The sequence below is a fragment of the Sceloporus occidentalis genome, unplaced genomic scaffold (genome assembly GCF_023333645.1).
Source record: "Sceloporus occidentalis isolate IW3139 unplaced genomic scaffold, rSceOcc1.0.p SCAF_1, whole genome shotgun sequence".
NCBI classification, from domain to species: Eukaryota; Metazoa; Chordata; class Lepidosauria; order Squamata; family Phrynosomatidae; genus Sceloporus; species Sceloporus occidentalis.
In genome coordinates, this window is record NW_028316981.1 from 20,613,993 (window position 1) to 20,628,591 (window position 14,599).

The 14,599-nt window shown below is 39.7% G+C and overlaps 1 pseudogene; it reads right to left on the minus strand.

Moving 5' to 3' along the window:
- Positions 1 to 332: 332 nt before the first annotated feature.
- On the minus strand, positions 333 to 10,467 carry LOC149321079 (butyrophilin subfamily 2 member A2-like; annotated as a pseudogene).
- Positions 10,468 to 14,599: the final 4,132 nt, after the last annotated feature.

A 14,599-nucleotide genomic window follows, 5' to 3' on the forward strand; every position in this document is an offset into this window, starting at 1 on the left:
CATTAACACAGATACAATTTACATACAGTATTTACCTAAATGCCCAACACTTTGCAATATCTTTTCCCCCATGGTTTTGCAACACAACATGAGTAGTCCTGCCCATAGTTTGTACACAATTTTATCCCAGGTGATGGTGGTGTGTGTATTGGCCTAACAAAGATATACAGAGCAAGGATTTTGGCTTTCATTTTATAGTCAGCATGACTTTTGAAGAACTTCAAAATTAGCTTTTCAATAAGGAGAGTCCAAGGAATATTCAGGGATATTGTCAATGAACAAGAAGCAAAGCAAAGAGCAGGTCTGTGTAACCAACATGATATCCCTCAGTTTCAGGGATGGAGCATGAGCTCAGCATTTGACTGATAGACCAAGAGAAAAGCATAGATCTTCTCTCCATAAAATGTTATTTGGGGAAAAGTAAAGATCTCGACATCTGTATTGCCATCAAAAAATGCTATCTACCCTTCCGCATAGTCCATAGAAACTCGGATCCTAGTGAGCAGTTGGCACAAGGTCAAGTTTGTCCTCTTAGGGTCGGTGATTGCCTCATACTGTCCATCAATGCACTGGACAGCCCAGTATCCTGCTTGTGGTGCAAAGTAAATTGCCCCATGTCTAATTACAGATTCCCTAATAACTCCCACAGCCCACCAGTTTCCTCCTTGTAGGACCTCAACTTCCCAGCAGATTTTTCCAGAAGTAAAGCTTTCATGGCTCAGCACACTGGGCAGAATGTCAAATCTCACCTGACTACTAGTCACATTTTGTTTCCTATCTCCCCATTTCACACTCTTCAGATCATCAGACACATAAAGGTGTGGGTGGGCAGTGTTTGGGTCTAAGGTCAGTTTTGCTGCAAAAAAAAAAAAAAAAGTGAAAAAGAATCAGAGTCTATTCTATGATGTTCCTACTTTTTCTTAGGACTAAGGAATTATATTTATGGATGTCATTGCCATTATAGGATGTTGATCCAATATTACAATATTCTGTAATATTGCTTAACTGTTGTTGGGGAAGTCGTAGAGTCTACAAACCAAATCACATTTTTAATATATAAAATGTAATTACAATTACTGCAATGAAGAATACTGGAGTTGTCTGAGAACTGGTGAAGGCTCCTTTACTTTTAATTGTTGCATGAAAGAATTTAAGATGTTGCTTGTCACATAACAAGCAACATGTGCTGAAATTCCCTCTTCTACAAAATTATTAAAGGTATAGGAGCATCCAAAAGTATGCAATATGCTGAACAACTATTATCAGCTGTGTAAAAGTGCAATTATTAAGAGTCAGTGTTAAAAAGTAAGCCTCAGAAACATTTGTTTCTGCTTTCTGCTCCAAATTTCATACTTCTGAAACTCTGACTGAAACCTTTCATATTACTAATATTGTTAACATTTCATTTTGACTACTGTGTGAACATAAAACAGCCATTGTGGTGTTAAGTGAAAGCTTATTTTCCAGTGACTTTATTACTTATTAAATCAGGTAGACTCAAGGAAAACTAGTCAAACTTTATTTCTACAGAAAAGGAACAGTGCAGAACAAATGACCCTCCTTGTGTAGTGGATTACTTGGCATATGAGGTGGCATAGATAATGGAGAGAAAGTTCCCCATAATTTTGCATGTTCCCAACAGTTTAGAGCAATCCTATCTAGGTAAGTAATATTCAAAGAGAGCCTGCATGGTATAGCGGTTTGGGTGGTATACTAAGAGTTTAGAAGATCAGGGTTCAAATCCTCACTCAGCCATGAGAACCCATTGGGTAACCTTGGGCAAGTCACACTCTCACAACCTCAGTAGAAGGCAAAAGTAAACCTTCTCTGAATAAATCTTGTCAAGAAAGCCTGGGATAGGATCACCATAGACTGGATTCAACTTGAAGGCATGTAACAGAAAAATAATATTAAGAGATATAGCTATGTTAGTGTGTTTCAGCCTCAAAGGTGATAAAGGATTCCATTCATTCCACACAATACTTTCATACAAATACTTGATCTTCTAACACATTTTAATACAATAGCTTTCCCCCCTTTTCATGGGATGTCTTCTCCTTCCCTCCTTCCCTTGAATATCTCCATTCTCTTCATTCTGGGGAGTTGTGATAATGGGATTTTCCTCTGAGCAGCACAGTAGAGTTCTTCCCAAGTAACAAAGAGTTAAATGATCTGACGAGATTGTCACATTTGAATAGGTGTCAGTTTCACAGAAGCAATTGCCCAGTGAGATGACCAGCTGGGCTGAAGCGTGAAATTTCAAGATCTTTCTCAGCACAGGTTATTAAAAGTCACAAGTCACCACAAGGGAGAGAACTCAAGAAAAGGGGTTCCTGTCTGACCTGAGAAAGCTACTCAAAAGAGTCCTGACTCCTACCGTGTTTCCCTGAAAATAAGACACTGTCTTATATTTATTTATTCTCAAGAAGACACACTATGGCTTACTTTCAGTGGATGTCTTATTTTTATTAAGTATGGCATACCAATCTACATTTATTCAAATATAGTTAAGTCATCTTTTTCTGGAGCATCATCATAACTCTCTCAACCCAGAATTCCATCCTGAATTTCTTGAGACTCCATTTCCTTTAAAACCGTTGGCCCCAAGATGCCAGCCACAGATGCTGGCAAAATGTCAGGAATAAACTCTTCTAGAACATGGCCACATAGCCTGAAAAATCCACAAAAAACTATTGATGCCAGCCATGAAAGCCTTTGACTTCACATTAGTCCCAATCTTTCTGCTCCCTTTGCACCCCCTTCTGTTCTGCTTGTAACTCTAAAATGTGCTTGAAGGAAATATGTTCTTTCCAGTAAAAAGGCATCCTTTAGCTATGGCGATTTCGTACTTAGAATAAAGTATTACACTCTCGCATTCATTTCACATGCCTTTGCTATGTCTTACCCCTCACCAAGGTGTGTGTGTGTGTGTGTGTGTGTGTGTGTGTAAATGGAATCCCAGCAATGTCCCATTTTGTGTTGATATGCAAGTGGGATTCAAATCAATGGGTAGTGGCTGTTTATTAAGATAAGTGCTCTCTAGATGTCTCATTCTACTCAGCAAAAGCAGGAAGCGGGGACCTCAGAAACTCTACAGGAATGGGTTAGGGTGGAAGAAGGCTTGTGTTCCTAGGACCCCCCAGCCTCTCCTAGGGTACTTGAGACAACAAGGGGCTTGTGGTTGTTCAGCAACATACCTGGATACAGGCCAATGCTTATATATCTGCCTGTTGATGTCCTATTAAAAAAGAAATTGCTCTTTTTGTAACCAGAATGCCTTTCATCATTATTCTAGGCAGATATCACTAGACTGATGTGGTAAGCCTATTTGACAAATTGTTTTACGTGGTGTGAGCCACAAAAGCCAAATTATGCTGTCAAGTCAGACTGAAAAACACACACATCCTCCTCTGTCTGCAAGGAGGTTAGGAAACCACCATGGGTATGTGAGTATAGAGGCCCTGCCCGCAGAAAAGAGCCACTGAGGAACCAAAAACTTTCCTACATTGCGTTTGATGGAAGGGAGAGGAACTGAGAGATTACATAAAAGAAGATCTGCTTACCCTTGCAGTGCATATTGTCAGCAGGGGTGGGGGGGAGAACAAAAAACCCCTATGTCTATCAAAAATAAAATAAAATAAATACCATATATGTTGTTCCATGGCTGTACTTTCTATTATTTTTTCCCAATGAGAGTAAAATCACTGAATCAGTTAGAGTTGCCTAGATGTTAATTTGTGTTAAAGAACAGATTGAGACTAACCAGCAGCATTCCAGTCATTGTCTGATTGCTTATAAAGGCACATTTTAAATAGCTTCTTCATTTCAAAATGTTCACCATCATGGCTAATGGGTTTTGCAGGGGTATCACTAGGAGGGGGTGTGTGGGGGGAGGGGTGTGTGCAGATCACAATAGGTGATGCCTCTGGGAGGGTGACAACTAGTTTAGCCCTCTGCCCACCGTGGCTGCTGGTGATGGTAGGGTGCTCCTGCCACCTGGTAGCCCCAGTTGAGTCTGGTGGTACTTCTTGCTGGCCAGGAAAGGGAAGTGATGGTGATGAGGGCAGCAGTGGTGCCATGGCCTCCTTCTCTTCCTTCTACCATTGCTTCCCTTTCCAGCCTAACCAGTTGCTGGGTGGTGGTGGCAGATTCTTGCTGCCACCTCGCGTTCTGCTTTGGGCTCTCTCCACCTTGACAAAGAGATCTCAACATAGTGGAGAAGCATACCACAGCAGTGAGGAGCTAGTTGACACTGATGAGGTAGAAGAAGGCACTGTTGGGGAAGGTGCCAAGGAAACACAGGAAGGAAACACCAGCAGAATCACACAGGAGAGGAAAGGGGTGCTGAGAAAATTCTGTAAGGAAAAGCTAGTCATCCATTTTTCACATCCCAAGGCTAGCACTGTGGACTTCCAGAAGTCATTGGAATGCATCTCCATTAGACCCAGCCTGCAATGCCAGTGGTGAAGAATGGTGGGAACTGCAATTTAACATCTGGAGGCCTGCACAATTCCCATCTCTGTTGTAGTAGTACTATTTCATCATTGTGTGACTATTTTGCTCATAGCCTGCTTATTTTTTCTGGCTCCTGTGACTTTAACAAAGTTTGGGCTGTGTCACATTGTGGTATGGTGTTTGATTCCATTTTGTGCATTTAGCTGGACGTATTTTTTGAGTTTATCTTATACCCTTTTTTGGAAGTTTTTTTCAAAACTAAATCTATGTATGTGTGTGACAAAGATAAATAATCTGCTATATAGAATATTCAGTTGCTGAGCATATGGAAATAAATCTAATTTGTCTTTATGTCATTTCTGTGGGATAAATCATTATTGCTCAGGGCTAGCAAAAAAAAAAATCCAGATTTTTGATAGTCTGGGCTAGAAATTTTATATACCTGGAATTGTTAATGCTTTTCCCATTCTGAGTCTATTCAGGCTGGTTGAACAAATTTGAAACTGACTCCTTAGAATTATCAGTATTTTTTCAAGCCCCTTTAATATGCCTGTTCATGTACAGGGAAGACTGCTCTTAGACTTTCCATATCCAGCACTTGAATATTCATTAGGCACAGAAATCTGATGTGCGCTTTTGTAATCAAAGTATCTAAACCTGGGGTTAGCTGGATCAAAAGGCTACTCTAGAAATGTAAATTTAATGTAAAGGTCATGTCAGCCAACTTAGCAGTCACCAGGGGGATGTGACTCACCTACACATGCCAGGGGAAGTGAGGAAAAGCCAATCAAGGAACAATATACCTTTCTGGTGTAATATTTCTCTTGGTCTGCCAGACCCTGCGGACTATCTAATGCAGGAATCTGTCCATTTACATCCCAGTTTGCACCCCAGAAGTTCCTATGCCTAATGGCCATCATGCCCCTATCTCAGAGATTCAAACCATTGGACTTTGCCCTAGGCTACTCTTTTCTCATATATATATATATATATATATATATATATATATATATATATAATCTCCCAACTTTTCTCTACTCATCAGACTAGCTGGTTTGCAGGCAGAAATTCTGTTGGTCAGTTCTTTGCTAGACCCCTCTCTCACTCACCAACTTGCAGTGCCCGGAGAGACTGAGTCCCACAACCCATTCCCAAAATAGCATTAAGAGGAGCAACATCCTGACAAGTAATGTATCTTGAGCTTATTGCACAGGCCCTGGGAAGCAAGCTTGGCGTGGAATGGAAGGGGGCAGGAAGGGAGCAGAATGGGGATATCACACATCTTACCACACAGGAGAACGCCACCAATGCTGCTGGAAGTCCCTGTTCTGTTCTGTTCCCCATCCATCCCACAGAAGCTGATTTTCAAGAACTGTTCAAAACAGTTCTTGAAAATCGGCCTCTGTGGAACGGATGGAGAATGGAACGGGGACTTCTGGTGGCATCGGCAGCATTCCTCTGTGTGGTAAGATGAGTGATATCCCCATTCTGTTTCCTTCCCGCCCCCTTCCATTCCGTGCCAGGCCCGTTCGCCAGGGCCCATGTGATAAGGTCCTTTGTTAGAAAAGCCTTAGTTCTATTCCACACTAATGCCTTTATTTCCCAGCTTCTTGAGTGCTTGTGTGAGCATGTTAATACAGTGTGTGTTAATCCCTTTTAATAAAGTATAATTCCTAGCAAATTTGCCACTTTGGTTCTCTGCTTCTTCCCTCCATAGACATACAGACTGGTTCCAAGGCTGAAATAACACAGCCATTGTTGAGCTAAATAATTCCCTTTGGTTCTTGGTTAGACTATGACAGGCTGGCCTTAAACAGCAGTGAAAATGGACAGGTTTTTTTTTTTGGGGGGGGGGTCAGTTTTGTTCTTGGACTCTTACTGACTCTGGGTCTTTAAGGATGTAGTGACAAGTCATGAGTCATCACTGATTTTGTTCAAAATAAATTTGAATGTAATTGCTCAGTGTAGATTTGCATTTTATGCACAAAGTTATAATCATATATTTTAATCTGTTTAATTTTTCAGTTTGTTCACCTGCAGTACTGTACTTGATTCAATTTGGGGTTCAAAATTAGAAATTAGACCATCTTCATCTTCAAATGTGATACATCTAACTCAATGTTTAACATTTAATATTTAATGTTTCTGGGGGTGTGAACATTAATCAAATATTTACTAGGAGTCTGAGGCATAGAAAAGATTGGGAACCACTGATGCAATCAATAGGGCTTGAGTTAGATGTCATTAAAGAGATCCAGTTTGTATGAACTGTTCTGTCCTAGAGGAGATGACAGTTGGATGATGTTTCATGATGGGAAAAAGCTAAGAGTTACCTGTTATGTGGTTTTTGGCTGATCTGCAAGGAATACATTTTTGCAGGCAAGCCTGGATCTCTTTTTGTTCATTGTTTTCCACAGGAGAGACCTGAGAAGCTGAGAGAATAACATGGGATTAGAATAGGTAGTTATCCAGTTTACTGATATTGAGAACTAGGTGAAACCTTGGTATGGGTGGGATTTGTCAGTGTACATCAGTTTCATAGACTGTAGCCCATTTCTTCAGGAAAAGCTAACCTGTGTTTGCTGGTATACACATATACACACACACGTGCACACTAAACACACACACAGACACAGACAGACAGACAGACAGACAGACAGACACACACACACACACACACACACACACACAGGTGTGGGGATAGCAGAGACAAAGGGAACATGATCGTTGGGGCCAAATGCCATGGAATGGAAATAGTTGCTCCTGGAAAAAACTAGTGTTTGAGACTACAGGTACAGGAATCTGCCAGCCAGAATGGCCTGTGGCCAAGCTGGCTGGGGATGCTGAGACAAAAACATTTTTTTTCCAGGCTGAGACAAAAACATTCATAATTTCACCCAGGCCAAATAATTTCACTCAGGCCAAAATAAACAAACAAACAAATAAATAAATAAAAAGCAAAACCCAGAATCTGTCCCTTGTTCTGCAAATACATGTATGGCATTGACGTGGTAGGTGGGAAGCTAAACCACCACTGCAAAATGGGTGTGCTCAATGGCATGATGCAAACAGTGGTGCATCTCTTTGACCCAGCATAACTACACTGGCATACATTTATACCATTTGGAAAGAGTATAGGATTTTGGCCACAGTCTTTAAGGCTCCCTTCTCAGTCAGTTACAGCCCAGAATGACATTTCTAGTCCTCTCAAAATGGCTTCCTCTGTTTTGAGTATACTATCCGCCCCCTGTGTGCAAGCTGTGGATGATATGTAGGCAGCTGGGTTGCAACACGGAGTATGGGTGTTGTCTTTGATGTCTCCTACTATGAGGTTTCAGATTCCATGTTAATGCAAAAAAATTACCTGAAAGAATCAGAAAGATAACAATGCACTTCAGACCAATACTTGCTGCCAGTAACATGCCAAAAGCAATTCCAGGCCCTAGAAGAGATGGAGGACCTAGGGAGAATTATAGTTTAAGAATGTGAAAATTGTGATCTCAGATGGCATTACAAATCTCAGAGTAAGTGTGGTATAGTGGCTTGAGTACTGAACTAGGACTCCAGGAAACTTGATTTCAAATCCCTGCTTAGCCAAGGAAACTCAGTGGGTAACCTGGAGCAAGGGCGAGGTTGCATTCACCTGAACTGTGGATATCTACATCAGAGGGAATCCCAGTGATTTTATCTGAGATGCCAGCAAGAAGCTGCTTGCAAATTGCTTAAAAGTAATTTTAAAAGAAAATTGTTGTTGTGTGCCGTCTGGTCATTTCTGACATATGAGGACTATAAGGCAAACTTATCACAGGGGTTTCTTAGCAAGATTGTTTTCCTCTGAGGCCAAGAGAATATGACTTGCCCAAGGTTAGCCATCGCGTGTCCATGGCCAAACAGATTTGAACCCTGGTCTGCCAGTGTCATAGTTTGACACTCAAACCACTACACCACTCTAGTTCTGATAAAATAAAACTGTATAAGTAATTAAAGGTACATTTAAGCAATTCAATTTAGCATAATACGTCGAGGCACCCCAAAATAAAAGAAATAAAATGGAGATGTGAAAGTAAGGTATGTAGCTTTTTCCAGATTGCTCTAAAGAAGTGTGTGTTCTCCTTATATAGCTCCTTGTTTTTTTCTAGATGTTATCAACTCCTTGTCCACTTGGGCCATTCTTTCTTGGGGTTGCAATTTCTTGGATCTATACTAGGACTCTTCTTTAAAAACAACAACAACAGGGACACAGTTTGCTGAGTGTTTTGAAGGGCAAATGTTTACTTCTCTGAAAGTTCTTTTTAGAGTGACTGCTATAGTGTAAAAGCTGCTATTTCATTACTCTAGCATTCTTAAAAAGTTTTTAAAAGAAAGAAGGAGAAAAAAGTGAATAGATTGTTCTAATATGTCTCATAATTTAAAAGAAGACCACTCAGTGGAATAAAATGTTTCAGCTGGTCTAGAGAATTGCCAGAAAATTGACTGTGACAACTGAAACAATGTTTGGATATCATTATTCAAGATATAATATTTCATGGGGGAAATTGTTTAAAGGAAAGTATATCATAAAAAGACTTAGTCAAACAAGAAAACAGGGAAAATAGAAAATTGAAAGCAGTAGGAAAAGATCACATTCCAGATGGACAATCAAACCATGGCCTTGAGTCTGCAAGACCTGAGCAGAGCTGTTGATGATAGGGCAACCTGGACTCTCATTTATAGGGTCACCATAAATTGAAGTCAACTTCATGACCATTAACAACAGTCCTTTGCTATAGTGCTATACTTATACAAATCAAACATAATCATCTCCACACATGTTTCCTCTGGTGGGATCTTCTACCATAAACAGAGCACCTTTCCTGTTTTCCCCCCTTCTTGCAGATTTTGGTGGGAAGCAATACTCAGAATAATACATTTGTTCAAGCAGGTATGCTAGTATACTTATACACATCTGTGGGTTTTCCCCCTTCTCTTGCATCATCAACCTTCATTTTCCAAAGGGACACAGTATTTTCCACAGGTACAATAAAAAGCCCGTATATCCATTGGACCAGTGCTATATGTAAATCAAAGGCAAGGAATCCTTTCAACCCAGCCACAGATTCTGTTGAGGCAAAGCAGTCCAGCATTGCAAGGGTGCCATCCCTTTGGAGCAAGAAAAATACACTACTAGTGGATTCTATAGTAGGTTTCATGGACAGTCCTAAAAAGAATTTCCAATAAGTTTCAAAATTCCTTCAGTTATTAAACAAGAAAGGAAGAGACACAACTCTTTTGCTTCTTTTAGTCACTGACAAAACCTATCTGATTGTCTACAGCAGTGTCCCCAAACTGTGCTCTTTAAGGGACTTCAGCTCCCAGAATCTCAGACTATTGGCCAACATGGCTGAGGCTTCTGGGAGCTGAAGTCCAAAATCTCTTAAAGGATGTAATATGGGGACCACTGGTCTACAGCATCCTTCCAACCTGGCACTCTCCAGATTAGTTGAACTACAAATCCCATCATCTAATGGCCAGACTGGCTGGGAACAATAGTCATATTGTTTAGCATATCTGGAAGGTGCCAGGATAGCTAAGGCTATTATATATCAGCTTTTCACTGTACCAACATTTACCAGAAATAAAAATGTACTCCATTACAGTCAGCCCTCCTTATCCAGATTTTTTATCCATGGATTCAAGCATCCACAGTTTGAAAATATTTTTAAAAGTATAAATTCCTGATAACAAACCTTGATTTTCCATTTTATATCAGGCACACCTTATATAAAAATAAGATATTATTTCACTATGTCTTTATATTTAATGGGACTTGACCATCCATAGATTTTGTTATCCATGGGGGATCTTGGAACCAAACCGCAGTGGATAACAAGGGCCCACTGTATAACAATACTATTTGACAAAGAGGAATGAAACATAAAATATTAGTTCAGTACCTTTGACCTGTGCAGGAGGTGGAATACTAGGTAAGGCTCTTTTTGGAGGCTCTGCTGTGTATCTCTTTTCATTATCCATTTTCAACAACTATTCATGTGGTTTATTTGAGGGATAAGCAACAATGCCTGCCTTCCAAAGTAGGAACTGCTAATTCCTTAAAGCTAGGAGAAATACATAAATATTTTTTTAAAAGAGGAAGAGAAACTAAAGAGGAAGGGCTAATGTGACACACAGTTTTTCTGAGCTAACCATCTGTGCTGTAATTCACTGAAGGTGCCCAATGTTAAAGATTATCAGTGGAGGTGTGCATTTCTGAATGGATGTCCCTCTTTTCAAGGCTGGTTCTACAACTGGACAGAAGGAAGCTGCTGCCTTAGGCAGGAGATTTTGGCTGTGGGCAATGTAATGTGGGCAATGGACAGATTGGAAGTGATCAATATATATATATCCCCATTCACAAAAAGGGAAACACAAGAGACTGCAGCAACTATAAAACCATAGCACTGATCTCCCAGCCAAGCAAAATCATGCTCAAAATTCTGCAACATAGGCGCCAACCATACATATAGAGAGAAATCCCAGAGGCTCAAATAGGCACTAGGAACTACATTGCAAACATACGATGGCTAATGGAGCTCACCAGGGAATCCCAAAAGAAAATCAGCATGTGCTTTGTAGACTATACCAAAGGCTTTGACTGCATAGATCATGAAAAGCTATGGAATATCCTTAAAGACATGGGAGTGGCAACATATCTGATAGTCAAGACAAGAGGCTACTATCAGAACAGAATACGGAGAAACAGAATGGCTCCCAGTTGTCAAAGGAGTCAGACAAGGCTGCATCCTTTCACCCTATCTGTTTGACATATGCAGAACATATTATAAGAAAAGCAGGCTTGGACACAGAAGAAGGAGAAGTGAAAATAGGAGGAAGGAATATCAGCAATCTAAGATATGCAGATGACATCATAATACTAGCAGAAAACCTTACAGACCTGGAACACCTACTAAGGAAGATCAAAGAAGAAAGTGCAAAGGCAGGCTTAATGTTGAACATAAAGAAAACAAAAATAATGACCACCTAGACAATGAAGAAATAGAAATAGTAAAATAATTCCCATACCTAGAATCAAACATTGATAGAAATGGGGACTGCAGTCAGGAAATCAGAAGAAGATTAAGAATGGGAATAACAGCTATGAAAGAACTAGAAAAGATTCTGAAATGCAAGGATTTGCAACTAAGTGTAATAATTAGAATCATACAAGCCATTGTATTCCCTATTACCATGTAGGGTTGTGAGAGCTGGACAGTTAAGAAAGAAGATAGGAAGAAAATCCATTCATTTGCTGAAGATCCCATGGACAGCGAAGAGGACAAACAAATGGGTCCTGGAGAAGATCAAGCCAGAAACCTCCCAGGAAGCCAAAATGACCAAATTGATGCTGTCGTATTTCGGATACACATGAGAAGGGATGAGTCATTGGAAAAGACAATAATGCTAGGAAAGGTTGAGAGAAGTAGGAAAAAGGGAAGGCTACATGCCAGATGATGGACTCTATTAAGAAGGTCACGGCTTTTATGGGGTTGCAGGAATTAAGCAGAACAGTGGAGGACAGAGTGTCTTGGAGATGTCTCATCCATAGGGTTGCCATCATGAGTCGAGATTGACTTGAAGGCAGTTAACAAGAACAAATAGATTATTAGTTATTCACATAGATGGAAATTTAGGATCAGAATTATGGGTGCATAACCTGGAATTACGCACCTGTAGTAGGCATGCAGTCCTTATGTAATCCCAATTGTGGCACTATTGCCATGATCATAAATGCTCCCCAAAACCTATTTTACCTGATATCAGCTACAGAGAGAGAAGAAGGTCCATTCTGTTGGTGATTAGGGTATTTCCTTCTAGAATTAGTGCATGTAGCAGTTAGCAATCCTGATTTAAGGAGGAAAGACACCAATGGCTTAGAAAACAATCAGAGTCTTTATTATAGGAACTCCATTGATAGTCAGGAAAGTCACTCAGAGAGCTATTCTAATCGAGCTGCATTCTAGAAAAGAACTGAAAGAGTTATGAGAGGAGTGGAAACATCCCTAAGAGTATCGGTTTATTTCACAGAGCGGATCAGGATAGGTACTCAAAATATCTTACTCTATTACTGATACCCACTCTCAGGCATTAACTCTTTCAATGCAGAGTGTTGTTGTACTGACAGCCAGCAAAGCTGTGACGATCAGAAGCAGGGTCTCATCACATTTCCTTGTTGCAGTCTTGCTGGCTAGCAGGATTGTGGGGAAAAAATACCATCTGCCCACATCTCAATTGCCAGCAGAACTGACCCCTTTTCTCCATGTACCTGATGCCTGGTAAAGTAGGTTGGTGGAGGTAGGAGGTCAGACTGACAGATGCTACTCAGCTATGAAACTACAGAAGTTATGTAAATAAGTAGCACATGTAGCATTCTGCCCAGTGTTATCATTGAACTTGAGGTTTTCTGCCTTGTAAACTAAAATAACTTGTTTGGCTTTGGATACTACACAATGCAAACTTTAACTTAGGTGGACAGATGGCAACATGTCTTGGGCCAACCCTGACTCCTTTGGAAGCATACTTTGGCCAAAAAAAAATGTGGGTCATCCTTTCCATTCAGCTGCCACCATTTTGAAAATTGCCCTGTTCATCTTGGCATTCTGGTATTGTGTAGAAGGAATGTAGTACTTTGTTCTGTGATCCTTTGTGTTTTATGATTGTGATAGTTGCATTTGCACCTGTTCCTGGTGTTTTAAGAACTATCAACTTCAATTGTTGATAGTCCTGTAATGAGATTTTTTAAATATAAAAGTCCCTGCAGGGCACTTCTATACTACTAATGTACATTTGTACACTATTTTGTAATAATTTAGTAGGCCTAATAAAAATGTTAGCCAAGATCCTGCACTAGAGGCTACAATGCACAACTTTTTGATGATAGAGCTATTTCACCCACATGATACCGAACTATGCTATGGAATTGCAATGATGCACAACAGGGCACCATGCAAGATGTCCCATTGCAGCAGCATCATATTTTGAACATTAAACATTGCATTGTTTTATAGGGCATCATATTTCTCCCGTATGATTTTTAACACTTTCACCTAATGAAGAGGCCAGTGAAGCTACAAAAGCTTGCATCATGTATTTTATGCATTTTGCTTGGCCCGATAAAGATAAATGTATCACTGTTTTGTGGATTTGGATACAATTATATGGTGAGTCTGAATGTCATTTATAGAATAATGCAAAGATAACAAACAATTAACAGTAAAAATAAGGATTAAAATCTATGCTACAGACAAATGTCATCTGGAAAGTATTGTCCATAAGTCTTTAAACCTGGTGTCCTGTAGCAAAAATAATCTTTAATTTTATTTAAGAAATGTATATCTTTTAATAATAGAAATAAGTAGCTCTAAGAGCTTGCATGAAGGACTGTAAATGCTGAAAGGATGTAGTAGTAACCTTCCACAAATCTTTTATGAATAGCTGTAAACATGTATGAAGGGCTGTAAATGTAATTTAGCTGAAAAGCTGTAGTAGTAAAATAAATACCCCCCAGGATTATGAAGTTATTTCAAAAAGATTTTCATTAGTAACAATGGACAGATAATATTTTCCAATCATCACTTAGCATATTTTCCATAATCCAAGATGCACTGATAGAGTAAACTAACAGCATTACCTCTTCAAGTCACATGCTGATGAAGATCTTTTAAAAATGACCTTATAGTTCCAGATTTCATAGTTATATTAGTATTGGAGATCACCAGATGGTGGCACATGGAAAGGAGAGGAAGATAAAGCCCTTCACCCTCCTGTCTCTGGGATGGGTCACATGCTGATGGAGATCTTTCTAAAATAACCTTATAGTTCCAGACTTCATACTTATATTAATATAGTGACATGAGAATTAACATGGGCAGTGTGTAGTTAAGTGAACCCTGTATCTCTGTGGTGCTCGCAACTTCATCAGAATCCAGGTAGGAGTGATATCTTACAGTGTCCATATTTTGCAATAATTTTGAAGAGTCATTCCTCTTAAACAGAAGTTGTTCATTTATTGTACTATTATCATATCATAGCAAATGCCTTATTAATACAGTGTAGATGCACACCATGCTCTGCAACAAGACCTGGGAAGATGTTCTACATGACCACATTT